At 38.4% G+C, this 17,553-nt stretch overlaps 1 protein-coding gene across 11 annotated transcripts in view; it reads left to right on the top strand.

Annotated features, from left to right (window-relative positions):
* LOC111263465 (RYamide receptor) overlaps positions 1 to 17,553 on the top strand; it is a 154,247-nt gene that overhangs the window by 6,585 nt on the left and 130,109 nt on the right. For 3 of the 11 annotated variants that reach the window (XM_086969632.1, XM_086969633.1, XM_086969630.1), the window contains exon 1: positions 11,473 to 12,260. The exons of 7 other annotated variants lie outside the window; for them this stretch is intronic. The gene's annotated coding sequence lies outside the window, so the exon portion shown is untranslated. Of the gene's footprint in view, positions 1 to 8,180; positions 8,269 to 8,578; positions 9,082 to 11,472; positions 12,261 to 17,553 lie in introns of those variants that run through there. One more of the 11 variants, XR_002682250.2, reaches the window with a different exon arrangement.

Genomic DNA, 17,553 nt, shown 5'->3' on the forward strand with positions numbered 1-17,553 from the left:
ATGCGGCGAAAACTGAAGAGAACTAGAGCCACTTAAGTGAAGTGCAACAAGTACTGTTTCTTTACATAAGTTGAGAATACTGAACTACCCTGCCCATTGAAGTCACGGTCCTGAGGAAAAAGGTGTCATAAGGCATCTTGGTCAATGACCACGGAGACATGTACTAGGATAAGACTTCACTTAGAGAGAAGATTTTCGCGGAGTTATAAGTGAGCAAGCACAACAAGGGTGGCTGCGTGGCGCGAGAACTGGTTGGTATCAGAGGGAAAGAAAATAATACGTGATGGACCTAAAAAGAATTGCACCTGCCTACTGCTGCAGGTCCTCATTGGCCAGACATGTATACAATGGAATATTTATAAAAGTAAAGAAAACGCCACTTGACTTGTGTGTCACATCCGGCGCCGATATGTGCGACAACGTGGCTAATGCACTGAAGCTCTGCACACTGCTTGAGGAGAAACAAGCAGAAGTGAAGAACGTTGATTCAGGACTGACACTTTTGCGGTTAAGGTGCTTCAATATGAAAAGAGCTAGGCAGTTATCTCTAAGAGATGTGACGAATAATTCTGATAAAGCTTAAAGATGGAAAAGAAAAAAAAAACACAAAACAACAGAGTCTCCCATTCCTGCGGTGGATAAAATTGAAGCTCCTCTTTAAAGTTGAAATATGAGCATCAATGCAAGTACTTACTCTGGACCAGGGCCTGTAAAACGTTTACAATTATCAATCTGAAAAATGCCTAAAGCAAGACGAATGTATTAAGGCCTATCGTAAAAGGACGGCTAAGAAGTAGCTATAAAAATGGTTAACAGTCATTATCATATAATAAAACTGCTTCGTTTGTTTCGAAACAACGTATTTTGTTTCAAAACGTATTTCGTTTTGTTATTGTTAAGTTAACCCTTTGTGTGTCTGTTGCGACTAATTGTCGTCCTGTCGCACTGAAGACGTCCAATTTGGCTTCACTTGGACAGCTGTACTCATACGTATTACGTGTGACTCGGTATATTGTATAGGCCCATTTTCAGTGTGATTATTTTGGTTATTTAATTTGGTTATATATGGTTATGTTGGAATGGCACATGTTTCTAGCAGTTGACGTGAAACCAACGAAGTCTTGCTGAGATCAGTTCTCGTCATTTGAAACAAGAAAGAACGTCCTGCTACTACCGGTTAACAAGCAGGAATAGATTTGATACCTAACGATAATGAAGCTTATTTTATTTGTTGATCTGTGGCATTTATGTATGGGGTGATGCATCTGGACTTTAGGATGATAACCGAAAAACATTTTTCACAAACAAATTCTAGAAATGCCCTTCCCAGCTGTTGGAATCGACTGTTGGAATCCATTTGTAATAGATAATATTATCAATTATCAACAGGAATAATTAGCAACATGTCCCTAGAAAACGGTCGATCGTTTCCGTTGCAAAGAATATCAATGCTTATGTTACGCTCACTAGAATTTACCTTCTCAGTGTCTACAATCTGGTTAGTGGCTCACGAAGATGCTTCATATTGTTTGTGATATTAAAAAGTCGCGAAGACTGGTTATGGCCGGGGGCAACAAAATTTGACGTGCGCAGAATTTGAATAAATGATAAGGGGAACGCAATGGAAAAAAGGCGCTCGCGTTGTCGTTCATTTCGGTAGAAGCAAACATAAAAGATTTTATGAGACTAGAAAACTGGTCAATAAAAAGACGACTAGGATCACGATATTTCAAAAAAAAAAAAAGAAAATATCACAAATGAGATGAATAAACAAATGGTCGCAGAACATGAATTAGAGATTAAGCGCAGATGAAGAGAAAAGTTACACTAGGCCACGAATAGTGTGTAGTACTGCATGATCACTCCTCGTTTGTTAAACAACCTAGGTCCGTATTTGCAAACGTTCTATTCGATTGCAGCTCGATTAAAACTCGGCTTCATACTTGCCGGAAAGCACTTGCTTAGTGCGTAACTTCGAAGCTGAGAATTGATGCAAGTTTATTTTTTAAGAGATTAGTGATCCTCCTCCTAAACACCGCACTTCACTTCTAGGTATTTGCCAGAATTGTGTGGGATACTAACCAGCATTTTCTCTCATTACCTTCACACCTTCTTTTGACCCTCATTCTACGTCGTCTCCCTTTTTCTCTTAGTGAAACTCTTTTTTGTAGCCACGTAAGGCTCAGGGAAGCTTCGCAAACACTTATTGTGCTTTTCTCCAATTACCTTTATCTAATTATACGTTCATAGCTATTGCCGAGATGTAAGTCCCGCAGAAAACTTTAAAATGCGCTTTCAGCACCAGCCCGTCTTCTGCACCGTTTTCTTCACGCATAGAGCTTTATTTGGATTTTCGTTAAGTCTTATTGCCAGGCATTTAACCACTTTCTATGGAAAGACTGAAGCAGCGAGAGGTGCTGGGTTCCGACGATGTTCTAATAAAAGCTGCTAAAACTCTGTTTATTCGGGTAATTATTGAAAGTGTCCATAAGGTGGCGGCACGGCCGCCTGTTAACCGAATGGATAGAGGCTGAAATTGTACTGAATGCAAACAAGAATGATCCCCAACGCGCCCCCTCCATGAACCTGCCTGGTTAAAAATTTTAAGACCCTTAAAACCAGGCTACGGGTCTTCTTTGTCGTTTTCTCTACCTTTAGCGTCAGTAATCGTTCTTCTTTCTTGCTGGATATCATTTTTCTTACTCTTGGAACCTTTAACAATCTGATATCTCGAATCGCGCTTGTCAGACAATAGGTTTCACTGTGCAGATTATTTTTCTGAAACAATTCCATAAAAATGTCTGAGTCCATAAATTAAGTCCATAAAAATTCCAAAAAATTCTGTCTTACAAAAAAATTCTGTCTGGCAAAACTGTAGGTCTTTGCCCATGACAACAAGGATTTTTAAGGTCTGTATACTGGATGTGCGCTTATGGAACATTAAGCATGATGGCATTCTAATTCTAAGGGGACTCTCTAAGGATAAAGGATTACTCGCGTATTTAAATTATCCGTAATATCTGGAGCCACAACCGCAACGGAGGCTGAGCTCTCAGCGAGCAAAATACTGCTTGAAGATAAATGGTTTCTGTCGACTTCTTAATAGCCTTTAAGAAATGTGAAGGAATTATACTAATGGGATTCTACGTCAACAATGACCTAGGTAAATGGTTTACTGCCGTTAAGCATTACTTTAAACAACTGGCTTCGAGCATAAGACCGTACCAAGTTTCCAACGCCGACCACCTCACGTGGTTCTAAGTTTAATAGGCAAACATATTACCTCTGTATTATCATGGGATACTTCAACAAGGACCTAATGGGACCTACCCATGTATGCAACAGCGAAATACGCACAGCAGCGAACACCATTGCCAAGGTTTTACCAAATATTGATCATCCCAATAACGCCTCGCGTAGGCGATTAACTCTTTGAGTGCCGAACCTATAGTACTATACGGTCCTCTACTGTGGTTCAAAAGTACTGCTCGTGCCAAAAAGGCCAATGTACACCCGGAAACATCAAGGTTTAAAATCAACCAGACCCATAGAAATATCTGCGTAATTCCAGTCGCACCAAGTAACCCTCCACGTAGTCTCGTAGCATATGAAAGAAGGATACTTCATGAAACGGGCCCTGACGGCTCCAAAATATTGGATTGCGCCATAACAAATGAAATGGACTGACACTTACTCCAGATACGCGCTTGTTTGAGTTTGAACCTCCATGGTAACTAGTATCAGTATAAGACTTGAGAGGCCTAGAGGGGCGGTCGATTACATTCTTATCTAAGTCACTAACGGGCACGGAAATTTGTAGTCATATCCCTGTAGTCAACCATATTGGGAAGGCTATCGCTGATATCTGTATTTATTCTAACGATAGAGTTCAAAATGATATTACTCGCACGTTTCTGGTATGCCGAGCTTTGACAGGAGCCCGTGTCACGGCCAGGAATTATACTACAAAAATAAACCAAAAGGGCCGAAAGCGAAGTAATCAGCGCTTTTCAGCCACGCCACATTCACAAGCCACCGCTACAATACCAAGTACAGAGCTTTCATTCTCAAAAAAGGGGTGATCAATGGTCAAGTTGCCCTGATTTCCTTTGTAGCTCTGTCCCAAGAAGTTCTTGATCGTCTGGAGAATGTTACACCATATTTTCCAATATCTTATATTGTATCAGGGTTAAATAGGTTAATACTATTATGTATTTATCATAAAACAGGCGAAGTGACTACAGCCCCTGCGCTGATGAGTATTATAGCAATCAGTGGACCGAAAACATCCAAAAACATTGCTAACATCCTGCAGTTTTTGGGCACTGTATCGACAACATTCGAAGATGTATTCATGAATTTTATAAATACTATGCCCAAGGAAATTAGACTTATGTCCGATTATTATCGATTAACCAAAGGTTCTTCCGAGCCAATTACTCAAGTGGAAGAAGCATTCATCTGGGCGAGCTGCGTTCGCTATTTTGTTGTCGATGGCGTTTTAATAACTAGCGGACACCGCTTTGTTGCTTTTGCCCAGATTTTCTCCTACATTGTCAAGAAACCTCTTAAAGCCTATTTGGCTAGAGTTGAGGCATATGTGATAGCTATACTCTCACATACTTGCTATTGCAACCAAACAAGCGGCTTAAACACCTTGAATAGTCCTCTCTAAGCTATAATTTTAACTTCTAAAGCTTCGCGTAATTGAGTCGATGCTGTCGCATCCGCCATTCTTTCTGGCCTGGGTGTTTCCATTTCAATACCTTTATCACTACAATATAAGAACAATGGCGATCCGCCACATATTTCATCAGCTACGCTGGTGCCGTCTATGTCCTTCACTCCCCCCCGTGATAGCTTAGGGGGTAACGTATTTGCGTGTAATCTTAGACGATGTGGTCCAAGTTCGACACCGCGTATAGACACACTTCATTTCGTGCTGAGAACCAGTATGCTGGAATGCCCAACTGCGATACTGGACGTGAAACTTGAAATAGGGTTCGTGACTTTCATCACATTCGAGGTGGACCGAACTCTATTGAGTTCTAGGTTAGTCTTCCTCTCGATCTTTAGGATTAGTGTTTTGTTAGACCTGGAACATTCAACGAGGATCTTTGTTTCTGGTTTAAGAAGTCTCTTAAAGTGTCAATGTTAAGATTGAGGTTTTACGGCTTATCCGCGAAACTATATAGTTTTGCGTCGTAGTTCTGCTATTTTTACAGGCTATTTTTTAGGCAACCTAGATACTTCAGAATTTTTCTCCTTAATCCCTTCACTAAGTCGGACATTCAATCTAGAAAGAACAAGATCTTTATATTTACGATAAGCGGCTAGCGAGAATATGTTTACCAGAGCCCGGCGGTTAAACGGGGCTATCGACGGCAATAAACGGAAACGAGAATCATATTTTTTTGTTGAGTAAAGCAACCCGCTCCATATATTTCACCTGCAGCTAGCAGTTTGTTTGAAATAAGGAAGCTTTACAGCGTTTGCCAGACTTCAGTTTCAGAGCATCGTTGTGAGCATTATAAGCCCTACGAGATATCCTCAGGTACCTATTTCGCCATATTGAGGCTACACAACATAGTATGGCAACGACAGTGCTTTTAAAAACCAGGAAGACAAACTTTCACTCGGAACAATCTCGTTGATGCTGTAATAATGTCGTAACACTTAATTGGCTAAAGTTATCCAGTGAGTCTTTGTATACTGTAGCCAACCTGGGTAGGAGGAAAAGCATCGACGCGTCATGCATATCATTCGCAAAAGCGATGTAATACAGATGGCACCCGCCGAATTCTTAACAAGAAGAAGAACATAATTTACGAAACTGGCTAACTAAAGAAATTACGAAAGGGGTAATGTCCATGCATACTCAACACGACCAGCCTTAACTAAGAGAGGTTGGTACAAATATTTGGGCTAGCCTATACAGAGCAACATAGAACAAGTAAATAAAAACGAAATAATAACATTTAGCTTTTTTGGTTTCAGTTTATACGTATATAACGTTAAACTTAAAGCTGCGTTACATTCTGTATTGCGTACAAGCTAAAGCGTCTGTGCATACACCTTTGCAGCGAATGCGCATACGTCAGAGATCTCTATATAAGGAAGGAGTTCCTATAAATCCATCGTGGAAAGAATAAAGTAGTGCTATGGTATACAACATAATAAGCGAGTTCTATGTTTTGAGGCTCTACTCTAAATAATACACAGAAACGCATAAGAACGCAATACCTATAGTGTTGTACATTTATCAATTATTTTTCTCTTTTTTGTGGTCCCTTATGTGTTGGCTTTGAGGAAATCCAAGTAAATGTTTTATGTCGCATATTGTTATTACGCATTACAAAGTATTCTGATAAGGTTTAACCTGAAGAATATTGACCAAAGCTGATATACTATCGAGAACATCCGTAATTTTCATTACGTAAATAAAAATAAATTTAAAAAAGATAATTTAAGTCTTCACGTCCAGTGCTGCTGTTTTTTGAACAGCCGGTGGCTGCACAAAGTGAAACTTGTGTACATTTAGTTTTGAATCTAAGGAGTTTAGGTTATTTAAAGCATTGCTTTAATTATTTCAATGCTGGTTACATTGCGCAGTAGGTAGGCACTAAACCTTTAAAAAATAGAATACAGAGATTAACATTGCACCAAGCTTATAGAACTATAACCAAACAATAATTAAGAAAATGCAATGCATTGAAACCAAGACCTTTTACTTAGCCAGAAATATTGTATTACTTGTTGAACCTCGTCGCACTTCTTAGGACGTCGTAGACCTAACAGGTTGTAACATTCATTTGAATTTAACGTGCTTTCAGAGCTGTTATCCTTAAGCACAACAATGCATCTAACAATAATGGACGACAAAAAAGCAGTTGCATATCTAAGCAGATATGCAAGCAATCAAAACGCAGCTTTCGAGGTGATCAGTCGATTAATTGAATGCTCCAAATTTATATATATATCTATACATGGATCGGTCTAAACCTGCCAAAAAAGAAACCTTACTCTATTCGAAGTTTTACTAACTTGAAAAAAGTTTATATTTTAATTTGTTTGTGCTAGCGTGTGAAAAATGAAAGAGGCCTCTATTCATGTTCAGTCATTCCATCACCACTCATAGATGTAGCTCACGCTCTAGGATTCTGTACAGGCTTTAGAAATCTAATAGTTTTAACGATGTTTCTGCTAATAATGACTTTACAATCAACTGTAACACAATAGAATCAATTATATAAAACAAAAAGCATTTTTACTTCATTTAAAGTTAAAGCTTCGTCTATATCCCTGCTTGGCGTAGCGATATTTTGAACAGGAGGTATTCCAAGCAATTTTCTGTCGTACGTTAGGCCGTATGTAAAATTCTGGCAAGTTATATTTGATGCAAATGACAAAAAGACTATCAACGAGCAAGACACCTCCGAAACACTGTTCCAATCTATCTTTTATGAGCTATTAATTAGTAATTTTACGGACATTACATACGAAGAGCGTAAAAAGCGTTGTTCAGTCTCGCTTATCTTTCTGATTATTTCCGCCATTTCACAAAACATATTAAATCCTAATTAAAGCTTTTTTTGGATTTAATTCGTAATAGACCAATGTGGCGGTTTGTCAAAATTCTTCTTGTGTATAAAAAAAGAAACTATCCAGCTGAACTATCTTAAACGTTTGCTGGCAATACTGAACGTAGGAAATCAAAATACTTATGCTTGACTCGTTGCTTGAACATTTATCTTGAGCTGAAAATTTTTGCTCTGAGAATCGCTGCTTTGAGTTGTACGCGCGGTGCTGCCGTTGGGCAATATTTCAGACAGCACGGGACTCGGTGCGTTTACACTCGTGCGAGAATTTGGCTTACGAGTTTCTGTACCGTGAGACCGCAAACAATTGATTTGGCAACGTTAATCTTGTCATCTCTCTGTTAAATGCTAAATAAGATAATTCGGCAGTTCTCTTTAATAGAAACCATTTATTTGGCCTGCGTTTTAGATACTAACGTTGTATCTTCACTCACTAATTCAAACTGCTAAGATGCATTTTAATACGCCTACATCTCAACTATGCTGTTGTTTACGAGGGTGGTTTGATCAAGTTCATGACTAACTAACCAAATAATGCATAATCATATAGTATATGCATATAATTTGTTCTGAATTTTTCAGAGTTCACTCCTTAACAAAAATCGACTTGGATCTAAAGGCATATCTGAGAAAATCCGTTTTGATCAAGCTTGTGGGTCACAGTAACTCGGTTCGTACACTTACACCGTATACATACTGGTCACGATCTGCTTGGGACTGGCATGCTGTTAGAAAGCTCGAACAAATCTAGATCAGTACCTCGGCAGTCGATGACAGCCACTTTGCGGTGGAGCTGAAGGCGTACTTATGAGGGGCAAAACGTTTTGATGCGCAACACACTTTTTTATTTGATAGGTATATTTCTTCATTCATAAATACTGAATTCGATGCGCATGGGCAAAAGCCCAAATAAATACGCACGAATATGGCGGTTCATACGTTACATATTCATACTTGTTGTTCATTTTATATCATTACAGAATAAAAGAATATGTTTGTTTGGTGAAACGGATCATCACGCATGCTTCCTCCACTTGAATATCGTTTTGAAATCGAGATGATACGTGTCCCGTACAAGCCTGTTGTTCCCGCCTTCGGTCATCCTGTGTGGATGCAAACATGTTCTTCTTGGCAGTGTTAAAAAACTTAACTAAGTGGTATTGCCAGGGAGATTTGTTCGTGTGGACCGGTGGCATCAGTGCCTGCATATCAAAGCTTAAATTTAGCTCGTGTGTCCTATCATAAGGCTAACGCCGTTTGGACTTATGTATATCGTCATATAGTCTGACCCAGTTCATCCCTTCGCGTGTATGACCCTCGAGTAAACTGTTAGATTTCCTAGTCTTTTGAATCTGTTTCTTAACGTTTTCCTTTTAGAACGCCAACAATCTAGAATAAATCCCTTTACTTATTGAATGACCAAATAGAATCTAAATAATAATCCATATATAAACAGCAAACAGATTATTGATATAGTGCATTGATTTGTACATTTTCAACATTTTCCGTATAACCTCAGTTAGTCAAACGATAAAAACACTAAAGGGCATTAGTGTATGGCTGATTTATCGTGCGCAAATCTTTCCCAAAATTTCATGTCACATTGTTCACTAAAAAGTGAAACACGGCATATAATAGATTATACCCGAAACAGAGTCACGCGGGCGGAACGATTATGGTGGCGGATCTCTAAACGTAACTGTCTCTTTTCGCCATCGTGGGCTCGATTCATTTTCCCTAATCATATCTCCGTAGTTCGGTCGGACATAACGCCACCTACATGTCCTATAGCATTCGGCGATGGAGTCACTAAAAGTTTGAGCGTTTCCTTTTGTGCCAATTCATCATTGTGAATCACGGTCCGTGGCGTCACTTAATAAATCACTAGACAGCAATTTTTTCAAATCACTATATATGTGTGTGTATAAAATGACCTGTTAAAAAAAAGACGCTGATACATACGAGTAGTTTTCTACAATGTGCCTATTCTGCTAAATGAAGATGTTCTAATCTAGACAAAGTAAGATTTGACCAGCTATTGCTCCGTTACAAGTACGCAGAGGTCGAGTTTTCTTCTAATGGTGGGAAACACAAACAAAGCTAAATAATGCTTACTCCAAGAATACAAAAGCCGGTCGTAGAAGGAAGATAACCGAGGGTCATGCATAGATCAACTGTGTTTACGAGCCGCGTTTAAAAAAATTGTGCATACTAGCATGAAAATATGTGTAGATGAATAGTCAAGCTTTGTATCAACTGCTAAAGATAACGCAATGATAACCAGGCTAATTAGCTTCCTGACGAAATACAAGAACTCGTAATGGCGAGAGGTACAAATAAATAACTTAATTCCCATAATATATAATCCGATTTTGGGTTTTCTATTTTTTTATGCTGTTCTGCAGCGTTTATCAAGTGATTTCTGGTTGTAATATTTAAATTAGATGCGTTAAGAAAATGTAGAGGATTTTGCTCGTTGTGCACGTGTGTGAGTGCGAAATTAAGATAAAACCCTCTAGGTGTTCATTGTTTATTAGATATTAATTGAGGGTAACGCTGCTACTAAAGCCCTTTCATAGAAATATTTTTGTCAAAGGTGGCGTTCAAAAGTTGATTTTGATTTATTTCAAGCGATGAGTCATTAAAGGAATAGGAGTGCGCAAGCTCATAAATGCTATATACCTGCCACTTGGAAAAAATTGCTACCGCCAGCTATAAAGTTGTTTATTTTTAATTGCAATTGATAAGCTGTTACACGACGACTTTTCCATTTTCTAAGTAAAGATTCAGAACATTTTCTAAATAAGAGCCCGCAGGCATCTGTTTAGCCGGTTGCACATATCGATTGAATCGAACCTACGCACATAGTTTTACTTTAGTACAGTATTCCTCATACTTTCTTTTACTAAGGATTTTACCTAGGATTAGTACGTAAACGATTAGTAAATAAAAAAGGTAGAAGATTCCAATAATTGGTGAGCCTGGTCCAGTATGGGACTACAAAAACCGTATCGGTTACCGCATCGCTAGAGGACCACGAGCAGCGAGCGGATCTAAAGATTTCTAAAAACATTAAACGCTCGACCGCAGTCCCGTGATAGCTTGGCGGGGGGTGTATTTATCTGCAGATCAGTTGAGGTCTAGACTCGAATCCAGGCTTATACACACTTCGTTTCGTGCTGCGGCCCAGTCGTGCAATGAAACGACTATAGGACGTAAAAGGCGAAACATATAGCGTGGATGGGCGACTGCTTCGACAAGAACAATCGAAGTGCGCAGTGTACATCACGCAGCCAAAGAATATAATATGCCTTATACTTTGGAGGATTGAAGGAGCTCTGTTACCACAGATGACAACGTCCCGTTTAAACAGATACGTTGATCTTAATGTGCGTATCTCTAGATTCTTCGGTCGTTCAGAAGTCCTCGATACCACAGATTCTGACGTCACTATAAAGGGACAGATATGCCTGATGGTTGTTAGCCAATTTCGGTATAACCTTAGAGCCGATTACGCCGATTAGATTTAAATGAACGGCAAAAACGTTTAATTTTTATCTGCTGCTTATAGCTAAATTAGCAAGTGTTTCACACAAAAGCAACCCCCCAAATCACCCATATCCGACATTTTAACCAGATACTCAGTTGTTAGAAAAATAGAATAGGAAACACGATACGCAGTCATGCAATGCCCATTTAGTTTATTCTTCTCACTGTTTCGTGTAATACTTACTCTGCTATAATTAGGTGCTTTGCCTAAGCTCGCACTTCGTAGAATTTAACCACGCCAGTCTATGAGATTTCCTACTCTCTTCCCGAATATCCGGGAAAGGGCGTTGACCCTCTCCATGTTGAGCGGCTTGCTTTCCCACTCACGTGTTCGTACGAACTTCACAGAGGCGGCCAATCTCGGAGAGGACAACGTACGAAGACGTCAGCATCTGATGCTTGGATTAGTAGCGTTTAATAGGTGGAGAAAATGTGATACTTTATCAGTAGAAGCCTCTACATACACTTTAAGGGGCATAATTAAGCGTGATGGTCATAGTACGGTCGCTGCTTTTATATTAATCGATACAAAATACACTGAGATCCCAGGCTGCAAACAGTGACAATTAACATTGACAGTCTTAGTATGTACGTTTTATTGAATTTCACCGCAAGCAAGTGAAGTAATCAATTCAGAGGTCAAACATGTAAGTTACTGTTTGAGTAACTCTTCCTTCGTTTGCGCGTGTTATTAAAGTACTAGCGGATTTAAAGCGGGACAGCAAGGAAGATATTACCTGAAGCGCCAAGTGTGACCGTAAATAGTTACAACCGGAACAACACAAACACATTGGTCGTCCGTAAAAATATAAAGGCGGTTATGCTGCAGCAGTATGACAATAATATTTCAAGAACAAAGTAAATAAAAAAATTGTATGCTACGAAGCAAACAGGCTGCCCTGATTCGAGCGTTAAAAAGTGATGTGATGCGTGTCGACTAATGCAAAAAGTGATCTACGTGAGCCATACTAAAAATATAACAAAAACAAAAATGAGTTTGTGGGATCCCGCCACCATTAAATGGATGGCAGTGATCAATAATCTAAAAGAAGTAAATGTCATCGATGAAGGTGGACGCACAGGCACCAGTAACAAATGCTAACAGAAGCCAAGGTAGGTTGGCAGATCTTGTGAGCCTCACAAGGCCCAGGGGAAGATCAAACGTAACTTCTCTGAATCTGATTTGCCCGTCCGATACTTTTTTGTCCTTAGCACTTTTCACAGAAGCATTGAAATAACACATCATTGTTGCATCGCAATCGTCTTTTTGAGTTCATGTTTGCACCTCACACGTGACGTGACCGCCTCTTTTTTGGACAGAGGAGTGTCGGCAGCTATTACATATACGGCACGACGTTATAGACCACGATATATGAAATCATAAATCAATGGTCGCTTCTGTAATATAACTATGAAACAGCAGACAAATATCTATAAAAGAGTCATATATTAGGTTTGTGTGTTTATGCACATTCAGGTAATAAAGATGCGTCGTGATAATCAACAATCGGGCAAATATTTAATCAGTTGTGCTTGATCAACTTTTGTGCTAGTTCAATGTATCGAGCACAATTACTCGATGATTTTGACCCCTTCCAAGTTCAAGGTGTGCGTATCCTCTATGGCATGCTGTATCGACCGGAATCAATCGAGTAGACAGGCCAACGTCTGTAGAACGGCTTGGCCGACCAAATCTTATGTAATTCTATTTGTGTGAAATTTGCTTTTGACGCGAGACGTCTTTACTTGAAATAAATTCAAAATTTAACAGCTGCTATATAATATGCAGGGAAGGAAATATATTGTGAGACAATATTTAAGCGGTTTCTATCGATTGGCATTTAGTTTGACTACGAAGTTCTGGCGCATCTGTTTGTAGTGTGGGATAAATAACAGAATGAATTAACGCCCACGTTTTTTTTTTTAACAACTGTAGTATCCTAAGAGAAACTATTCACTACAAAGGTATTTCGTGTCGCTGCATGAGCGAAAAAGCTATCGTTACTATAGTTAACTTTCCTATTTTACGCTGTCCGGGTACGACGATAGAAGCAATTAAAAAAACTGCATCAGTACCTCATATGAATTCGCGTGATGTTATCCGAATTCAGCGTGGTTACATACTGTAACCTCTTGTACATCTGTAAACAACGCTATCTTTTTTGCAGCGTGCGCGTTTACCTCCGATCATGCGTCAGAGAACTTTGTCAGATCAGCAAGAAATTAAGGCGTGTCCGCTCGTTACGATGAAAATTGGGTTCGGGTGCTAATGGTGCAAAGCAGAACAATGTGCATATTAAGGCATCAAGCGGCCCTTATCGGGCCTTGATAAGAACAAGCGAGCCAATATTAATTCATCCCTGTAACAAAATGTCCAGGTGTGGCAATAGAAAAATAGTGGATTTCTTTTTAAATCTATGTGGGTATAGCCTTTAGTCGATGGGATAAACCTTCAGAACCCGCAATCGCCACCTTCATAATGTGCTATAAAATGTGGACTATTGCATTTTAAGAGAACTCACGACTTGGTGAGCTTAAATTGCTGCCACGGAATCAAGAACGTTATCAAATATCCTTAATAATGTCGGAACGCAGAAATCACATTCACAGATATCCTTATGTGTAGATAAATTTGTGCGGCTTTAGAAATGCATGCAATTAATAAGCCTTACTAGGCAAACACTATATGCCAGCAACTCTAACATTTTCAACGCAACAAAACGGTTTTTATTTAATCCGACCACTGGGTGTGGCCTTTGAAAAACTGTGGTTTTGAAACAAATGTTCGGTTAACCAAAAAAGTAAATAACCACACTTGTATATTTTCATTTTCCATTCAATGAACTTTTTTTTTTATTTTTGTTATTAATCGGGTTTCAAGTTGCACCCCTTTCTCGATAAAAAATTAATTGACCTGACCTGACCTGACCTAACCTAACAAACTACTGACGTTGTAATATGGATGGATTGTTTATATGATTAATCTATCTGTTTGTTTGGCGAAAGACATCTGTGCGTCCTCGCAAGCTATTAGAATCTGGCATTTGTTGACAGTTCGAGTTTTTAAAGCAGTCATAAATTCAGAGGATATCGTGGTTAACGCTCTATGAAAACGACTTACCGACGAACCATAATAAGCATTTATTATAAAATAATAATACCATAATATAAGTTTGCAGTTAAACATACTAAAGTAATAAACGCTGCCAAAAATGCAAATTACAGGACAGACAGTGGATAGTTCTATATAAACAAATTATTCATGGTGCCCATTATTAAACTTGGTTAGTATGGGTTAGCTACTTTTTGAAAAAGCAAGCCTTATTTTTTTTTCGAGTTTAGGGCGGTTTGAAGGCCCTGTGTTGTAAGCTAAGACGTACTAGGTCAGGACCACAGAGAAACTGTGATTAATATTAGAGCAAAGAATACCTTGGGTTATTTTAAAGGTCTGATATAACGATGGTAAAGGTATATTCCAATAAAAGAATATGTCCTTCCACCTTAATTTTCCAGTATTTTGTTTCACTTTATTTTTGGTTGATAACCAGTTTAGCGTTTTGTTATCTCCAGCAACTGTATCTTCTGACCGGAACGGCCTTGTTAGTAATTCACTACTATGGATGACGTTTCAAAGCACTATTCGCAGTTATTACGGATACCATGAAAGTCTGTACCAGTAATAAAAGGGTAGGCAAGGTGGAGAATTCAAGCAATATTCGCTGCCTTATTACTATTATTTCGCTAGCTGGTTTACAGTTTTGTCTTGATATCCTGGTTATACATATGGAAGCGTTAGCATATTGCGGCATAATAACATCTCCACTTTTAATTTATAAAAATACGTACTATAACTCATAGTATGGTTACAGTACCCCATAAATTGTGGGTTCAGCTTCTCTTGTCCTATTTGCATTAGCACTATAGCCGCCCTTACCATCAGAATCGGGAAATCCTCTTGACATCCCAAAGAAATTTAATTTATTGACCATTATGTGCTATCATTTCATATAAACTTAATTTCGAAATTTTTGGATATTGGAGCTATGGTATATTTAAGAAACAACCCTTTTGTCGTTAACTTTCAGCATAAAAACTTTAAGGTCGAGGATTAATGTTTTGGGGTATCTTGTGTTCTGTGACAGTGAAAGGTTACCAGAAGACCCGGTCAAAATTGTTGCTGAGTTGGGTTCTACTTGCAGGAAAAATTTTATGCTGGTTTCTGCGACAAAAAAGAAAATATACATGCGTACTAAAGAACCACATATGCTCAGCGTAAAAAGCTTTGGCGACAGAAAACAGACAAGAAGTCGAAAATCAGACTATTATGCAAGAATGGGTAAAACTAAGAAACGAAACAACATGATTTAATTTTAACACTGCTTTGGTTTTCGTCTGTCAGAAGAAGTTGTTGATCGGATTAAAATAATATAAGCAAAACCTAAACTTTTTCTTAGCGGATATGGATTATAGCACATATTTAATCTATTTATGAATGGTTCTCTCTTGTCTGCTATGGGTTAGCGCATTCGTATAAGTCTTAGACTATTTATTTGAAATGCACAGTTAATCTTCTAAGTAAATCCTAGCTGCATGTAAATCTACTATTTAACATCGATGACGCCGGGTTACATAAGCTCTCTAATGGCTATTAAATAAATCAAGAATTTTTTAAAGGCTAGATATACATAGTACGGATCATTGAGCGTCTTATAGCAACCAATATGTCCTCTACATGCCCGCTGACCGATCCACAGAGCCATAGAATCGTTTTTACAGATGTGAAATTTTAGGAACGGTATTGATTGTTGTTCATTAGGTAGAAACATAAATATATTGCTTAAAAATAATTTCGTTTAAAGCCGTATCTGCTAAAACTACCGCTGTTAATCAGGCTACTACTAAATGGCTACAACAGCTTTTGTACTTATTTACAACGGTGTTTTGTTTAGCGTTGGCGGATTAGTTGTATCGTCAAGTATTTCTTAAGAACCGTAAACATTAGTTTTTATAGAACCGTTAACTATATTCTATAAAAACGGGTGTTCAATAGGTTCTATTGTCTTGATCAGCTAGATTTTAGTTTGTGGGCAAACTAGGAAGTTAGATTATTATTTTAATATCATAAATGCAATTGAACATGTAGAATACCTACCTAAGAGAGAAACATCGTTGACCGACGTTTACGATCGCTAAAATTTAATAACAATAAACTTACGTATTGAAGTCTTTTATTTCTTCAGGCACGCCAAAATGGCACGTGACATATCAATTAATTTCTATTGAGTATTTAGCGCTCTACTTCCTTGCAAATTTTTGCTTTGCGTTTCATCAGATCATTACTTTTGTAGTGAGCTGTATAAAGAACGCCATGTATTTTCTTTTGATTAGTAAGTTTATAAAGATTCATATTGAAAACAGACTCACGCCATCCGAGATAGCAGTTGCATTTCGCTACGGTTAAAGAAGTTTGCCAAAATATTGTTATGCGAACCCCGGCTTGTCGACAAAATAGGCTTTGTTTCGATTTACACAGCATTTAAAGGTAATAGATCCACTCCCCGTTTCCTTTAAAGAAAAAAATCTTTATTTACACAGGTATGTGTACACAGTATGTGGACTAGGAAAAAGAAAATTAATTCAATGCAGACGATTTCGTTAGTATAGGATCGTCACCCTATTAATCACTGTATCCTAAAGAGATTGTATGAATGCAGTAGCTAGCTAAATCGGCGTCCTTAAAGCGGATAAGGCAAAATCATACTGTTGTGCCAACTGAAATATCGAGCAATGCTACTGTGACGAGTGATGAAAACTCAAGCTATATATATATATATATATATAATTAAAACGTTAGATACTTTTTTGGGCATTTTGGGCACTTTGATTTTTTGGGCATCAAAGGCATAGCGTGGAGCCTGACAGGATCAGTCGCGATTGACACGTTACAAACGATTAGAATAGATCTTCCCATATCGACCAATGGGTAGATTATTAACTAACAGTTGGAAGCTTGTGATGGCCCTAATTCGAATTTGGGCCTAGGCACTTCGCTTCGTTCCTAGAGTGTGTCGTGTGAAATAATTCCTGACCGCGTTACTCTAACGGTAAGTGTTGGATGTAAAACAAAAAAAAAAACGCCAAATTGTGGCTTCCAGGTGGTGCAACATTTAGATAGATTATGGCTTAAACTAACTATGAAAGCTGCCATAGATGTCAAAAGATATCTTCAGTACAAAATATTAACCGAGTGTGAGAAAATATATTTTTATTGATTGAAGAGACTCAGCCATAAGCCTCTTGTATACTGGTAATTTCTGGGCGATTTATTCACGTGTACTAAACAATTAAACCAAATTGAGCTAATAAAATTACGGCAAGAACTGAGAGTCACGATATTAAGCGTTGG

The sequence above is a fragment of the Varroa jacobsoni genome, unplaced genomic scaffold, assembly GCF_002532875.2.
Source record: "Varroa jacobsoni isolate VJ856 unplaced genomic scaffold, vjacob_1.0 scaffold_767, whole genome shotgun sequence".
NCBI lineage: Eukaryota > Metazoa > Arthropoda > Arachnida > Mesostigmata > Varroidae > Varroa > Varroa jacobsoni.